Source organism: Rhinatrema bivittatum, chromosome 14 (assembly GCF_901001135.1).
Source record: "Rhinatrema bivittatum chromosome 14, aRhiBiv1.1, whole genome shotgun sequence".
In the NCBI taxonomy this organism is placed as follows: Eukaryota; Metazoa; Chordata; class Amphibia; order Gymnophiona; family Rhinatrematidae; genus Rhinatrema; species Rhinatrema bivittatum.
The window spans coordinates 18,114,398-18,120,870 of NC_042628.1; positions in this window are offsets into that span (position 1 = coordinate 18,114,398).

Consider the following 6,473-nt stretch of genomic DNA (forward strand, 5'->3'; position numbering starts at 1 on the left):
AGGGCTGGCAGAGATCGGGGACAGTTTCTGGCCTTAAGGCGGTACCAGTCTAGTAAGCAATTTTTTTGTGCCTCTTCCGCTATCTTTTCTGGTTCAAGAAGTTGGGGGTCAGACCTTTCATGGTGCCAGAAGTCCAAGGGCAGATGATAGATCCTGAAGGGGGCCAGTAGAGCAACCTCCTGAGGTCTGGCGGGCTCACTCCCTCCTGACTCCTGTCGGAGGACAGTTATGGGATTTCTTCAGAGAGAGGACCCACATAATGTCCAGCCCGGGGCTGTTAGAGATTGCATGTTCAAGTTACATGCTGGACTTGCATTGCCCCATACAAAACGTCTTCATCGTAGCACCCTGTTCCGCTCCAGCCAAGTGACAGGCGCTCTGTGAGACTTTGCTGAAGCTACAGTTCTTGTGGGCAGTGTACTGATGCCTCCTTTTGGAGCGGGGCCACGATCGTTATACCTTCTGCTTTGTGGTGCCCAAGAAGGATGGTTCCTTTCACCCCATCCTGGATTTCGAGGGCATGAACCATGGTTTGCAGTGTTACCATTTGGTCTGGTGACTGCACCATGCATCTTTACCAAGATGATGGTCATTGCAATGGTCATAGTAGCAGCAGTTCTCCAATGCAAGGAAATTACAGTCAATGATTGGTTAATATGGGTGCTGTCTCAAGAGGAGGGGGAGCGTGTGATTTGTCCCATGGTTCAGCTGTGAGAAGGCTTGGGCTGGGTAGTTGATTGTGCAAAAAGCACTCTACAGCCCACACAGTCCCTGGAGTATCTGGAGGCACAGTTTGACACACAGGAAGGACAAGTAATTCTCATGGATGAGAGGGTGTGCAAGATTTTCTGGAGTTACCAGTCCCATCTGCATGAGACTATCTGCAGGTGCTTGGTCTGATAGAGGCTACTCTAGACTTGGTGCCCTGGGCCAGAGCTCACATGCGCCCCCTCCAGGCATCACTTCTGATGCATTGATCCCCGCAGTCAGAGAATTATGGTATTCGATTGTCTTTGAATTGGTCGGTCCATTGATCTCTTCGCTGGTGGATGATTCCCTCAAATTTGTTGAGAGGAGTTAGGGGGCTCATTGTCAGGATTGCCCAAGGGAGTTGGTCTCCAGAGGAGGCCTTGAGGTCCATCAACCGACTGGAAACTAGGGCCATTTGTCTGGCGCTTCTCCAGTTCCTCCCACTGATCCAGGGGAGGGCTGTGCAGGTTCTCTCAGATAATGCCACCATAATGGCATATGTGAATCGACAGGGGGAACCAGGAGTCACAGATGTTGGTGGAGATATCTATCCTGTTCCCATGGGTGGAAAGAATCTCTGATTACGCAGCAACACACATCACCAGGCGGGACAACGTGCAGGCTGGGCGAGGATGCCTTCTGCAGCACTTGCCATCGGCGGGGTCATCCTCAGGTGGGCTTGATGGCAACCCAATGGAACGTGAAGACCAATCATTTGATGGCCGAAAGGAGCAACGGTCGATGGTAATTTACATCCTAATGCAGCTCTGGCCAGAGGAAGAACTCCCATACGCATTTCCTCTGTGAGCACTCACAGGCAGACTGCTACAGGGCAAACAGCAGGAAAGCAACCAAGTCATTTTGGTTGCTCCGGACTGACCGCACAGGCCTTGGTCTGCTGGTCTACTCTGGCTCCTAGTGGACCGGCCCTTACACCTCCCGAAGTCACGGGTTCTCTTGGTTCTGGGGCCCGTGGTCATGGAGGGTCCAGCTCCATTCTGTTTTACAGTCTGGCTCTTGAATGGAGACGGCTCTGTAAGAAAGGGTTTGACATTAATGGAATTGTGAAATGAACTGAACAAAATCCCTTTGTTCTCGTTTTCTCAGCGATGTGTGGACACTGCCGTGAGATCTCCACTAGATGGCCCTAGTCTCAAGGACATGGGGTTAGGAGTTATTGCAGCATCCTTGTGAGGTCTGCTGGAGTGGCAAGCTCCTGTCGGCTCAAAGGTAGGCAGAGTGGGAGTTACATAGGGTTGCCAACTGGCTCCAGATTTTCAGGACAGGTTGATCTTGATCCACCCCTGCTTTTATTCACCTGCATGCAAGTATTATAGTCTTGCTTTTCTTAGAGAATGCAATAGGGAAAACAGAATAAATCTCAGCATGTAATAGGGTAAAACCAGGACTGGATCAACCTGTCCTGAAAATCTGGAGCCAGTTGGCAATCCTAGGGTTACAGTACAATGTGAAGCAGTGGTTTTTCTTTCTATGCTCTAGCACTGGTTGGGCGAGGCCTCAGGAGCCCATGCCCCAGGCTAGGAAAGAGGAGGCATTTTACCTCTCTGCTCCACAATCTGTCTGCAAGGAGTGGCCTCAGTTTTTGCAGTTGGAGGATTTTTGGATTTTTTTTTTTTTTTGCTTTTTTGTGTTTTCTTCTGGATCCCTTGGTCCTTTCTCAAGGGGTGAAAATCCCTTTGCCTCTGAGAAGGGATAGGATGAGAGAGACTCTCTTGTTGCATTTCACGCCCAGTGCATGGACTCTGTTCTAATAATTACATTTTGATGAATATTTTTCCTTTTTGTTTCGGTCAGAAGTTTCCTGCTGCCCAGGACTAGATAAAAGAGAAGAAGTTGAAAGTATCATCCGGGGACCCACACCGGAGCTCTGCCCCGGGAGAAGAGGGATTTGAGAATCGGAAGGATCTGATGAACATCTGGATCTCCGGGATGGAATTCCACTGCGTCTAGGGCGATTCCTGCCCAGCTGGGATGCTCGCTGCTCCCTGCCCTGGAGAGCGAGAACATTTCAGGACCCCAATCCTGAGGCTAATTCCACAGCTAGAGGAGCATTTCAGAGAACGACTTCGGGACATGGATGGAACCAGAATTAAGTGTGTCTGGTGCCAAGTGGTTATCTTGGAAGATCCACAGTAAGGTTTAAATAAGAGAGCTCTTCCAGAGTGTCCACTCAGGCTTATTCTGTTACCTGTATCTAGTTAGCTACATACAGCCGGATGAGGCTTTTCCTGTCTGCACCTTGTGTTTTGGAAATCTATCCTGCCCTTCCCCCCATTCGGAGAATCCATGGCCTGAGGCGGCTGAGCATAAGGACTTAGCCCCAGGATCGAGTGTGATACCTCTCAGCAGTACACTAGAAGAGGGGCTACAGGCGTCATATACCAAAAGTTTTAGGAAGACTAATTCTGATTCACTGCATCCCTTGCTAGACAAGTTGTGTAACGAATCTGGGATGAAGTAAATCTTCCTCTCGAAGGCATTTAGCATTCAGTGCAGGATGGTCGGAAATCTGATCTTTTAATTAAGATTAGTTACCCTGTGTTTCTGAAGAAAGTGTACTTTTGTGTACGACAGTAAAAAGGGAGCTTCCATTATTCTTAATAGAAATGTAGTTAGCTCTGCCCCATTACTTAAATTCTGATTGATGATTAGTTAAATGCTGGCTAGGCAGGACCACAGGAGCAAAATTAAAAAAAAAAACCCCCAAAAAAAACGCACAAAGACAAGGTGCTCAGCTTATTTATCGGGCCTGCAATGTTCAGTAAGCCATGTGACAGCAAAGTCCCGGGATCCTTTCAAACCTGCGTATGTTTAGGAAAGCTTCAGACGGAAGGTAGTTACCCTTTGAAAATTCACTACAAGGTGTGCGGACACAAAAGTAGTCACTTACTTTGCTCCTGTTGTTTTTGTGGAGGGGGAAACTGTGCATGTGTAGGTTTTTTGTTTTTTTTTTTTAATAGTTTTCTTCCATGACTGTCGCACCCCCAGAGAATGCCTGCCTACATTTGTAGCCGCATAGTGAAACTCAGTGGTTGCATTCAACGATAACGAAACAGGGGATCAAACTGCACCCCTTAGAAAATTGTCCTCCGTGCCTGCAAGGTTGCATAGAAACTCGAGCATTCTTGATCGTGCACTGCATATCATCTTTTATTTTTATTGCAAAAAGATTAAACAAGTGACATTTCGCTTGCAAGCCTTGAAAGGTCTTCTAAAATTGAAGAATCAGCTGACAAGTCTGGGTGGTTGGGTCTGGTCACAGGAAGCAAGAGGAAGGGTTCATGATGCCCTTCCACCGGGACTCCTCAGCCAATCACAGGCTGTCTGCTGTTGTAAGCTGAAACGTTTAGAGGTGAATTTGAAAAGCCCGGCGAGGACCAAAACAGGAGATGCATACACAGGTCAGGCGCGTGTGCTCCCACCACATTTTAAAAGCCACCCAGATGCGTCCATATCTCCCACTGCGCGCACATCTCACTTGATTTAAAAAAAGGGGAGTGGTTATTTCAGGACTTGTCCAAGAGATGTGCGCATAAAAACTTACGCATTCTGGAAAGCGCTCAGGCTATTTTATACCATCAGGCAGTAACCTTCAAACGGCACGCATGCACACCTACGTTGGCCCATGCCCAGATAGTCATTTTATAACGTGAGCATTCGCACGTTATAAAATAGCCTGGTCACGCAAATCCCAATTCTACACCATAAATTGGTATTTTAAAAAGGGTGTGCGACGCCATTCCCAGTTTTACCAGTTCGCCCAGTTAAGAGAGAGGTCCTCCAACTCCCCCCTGTTAGCCCTGACCCTTAAAACCCTTTAGATCTGCCTAGTTTCCTTTACATTTAAACTTACAAGGCATCCATAGCAGAAGTGAAGTGATGCAAGCAGGAGCCCTCGGCGCGGGCCAGGTCACGACAGTATTTTTCGCACCCATCTTAGGTTCCCGCTCCGAAACGCCCATGCCCTGCGTGGACCACGCCCACCCTCTTTTTTTTTTTTAAACGTTTGAGCTGTGCACGCCGCGGGAGATTATGTACATGGCTCGACGGCTCTTAAGATCCGCTCGGCACGCGTGAGCTCAAATTCTTTGCACATCCCCTGAATAACGTGCACGTCGGGCTTTTAAAATTCAGCTGTAATTGAGCCAAAGTTATGCGGTAGTGGTGATGTCGCACCTCGAATATCTCGTCTTGCAGGATGAGAGAAAAATAATGCTACAGCCGAGTATCTCCTGCCATTGCACTATTTCAGTCCCAGAGGAACTTTGCAGAGTGGGCGGCCCAAATGTTGCACAAAAGTAAGCTAGACACCCTAAAGATGTAGCTGACAGCAGGGAACTGTTTGCAGGCCTTTCCTGCCTAGCAAGGCTTTTCGGTGACAGATTTTTTTTTGTTCAATAATTGTATTTATTTAATGGAACGGAAGAGAAGGCAGGCTTGCACAAAGTTTTGGGCCAGATTTACTAAGCATGTTCCCAGAGACATAACGTGGTGAAATCCCTTCAGCACATCCGGACCATGTTTGCTTTGAGAAAATGCTGGTTTTGTAATAAACAGATCCAGTTGAGTAGCCAGGCTGCTTCTTGCTTTACAAGTTGCCTAGAAACGTATACAATTCCTAGAGTAAGTTTCAGACTTCAATGATAACATTAATCATGGATCTGCTGTGTCCATCTATGTATGTATGTGTGCTAAAAAGCAGAATAGAAAATAAATGATTTGATAAGCAGTTATCACGATAGGCAATTCTCAGTGTTCAGAGTTGTGGGTTTGTGTAACACATGCAATAGTGTTAAATTTGGGGTGTGGGAGGTGGTTTGACCATTTTAATTAAAACAAGTTGGAAAAGTATGTACTTCCCCTGTAAGGCAGAGTAGGCATTCTTCATTGTCTTGTGCTTTTTACATTTTTATTGATGATTCTCTACTAAACTCACAGTGCAGTATTGGCTGTGGATGATGTGTCTGGCTGAGTGGGAGGGGCCACTACTGTGACATCAGCAGGGCATAGGCAGCCAAAATATACCCAAAATATAAAGAGGGAAATAACTTTAGTAACATTTTCAGAACAAGAATGGTCTCATATGGGTTATTCATTTGCTAATGAGTTTATCTTACCAAAACTGGTGCAAATCCATTGAAAAAAAGAGAGTGACTCAAGAGTGGCTATGGATGGACAAACACATCCAAAGCCAGTAGCTGCTTTCTTGTAGTATGTATTTTAAGTTTGATGGTCTTTTAATGGGTAATGTCATTTAGGGGCTTTTATCCTAAATTAAGAATGATTACAGGTACCTAAGGAGGGAAATGTATGACAGTCAGCAATCTCCATGAAACAAAAGTGAAATCTGAGCCATGGAGGATAACAGAGTCATTGTAAAGATAAACACAGAGTCCTAAACACTGGAAGAGGGCAGCACTGTCCACCAGGCAAGATCCAGTGTACCATCCCCGACCCAGACAAAGGGTTCTCTAACCTTTCATCTTCCAATGACAGATTCTGCTACCACCCTATGAAACGTGAACCAATGTTTCAATGTCTTTATGTTTGCAAAACCAACCCTGAGCCGAAATAGGCTTAATCCCGAATCAAAGAATATTAGAACACACCATTGATCAAATTGGACCCTAACAATTCTGTCAGAAAAAGCAGCTGCAAATCCTGATAAAGCAGTGCAAAATAATTCCTTGCCGTGATGGGCA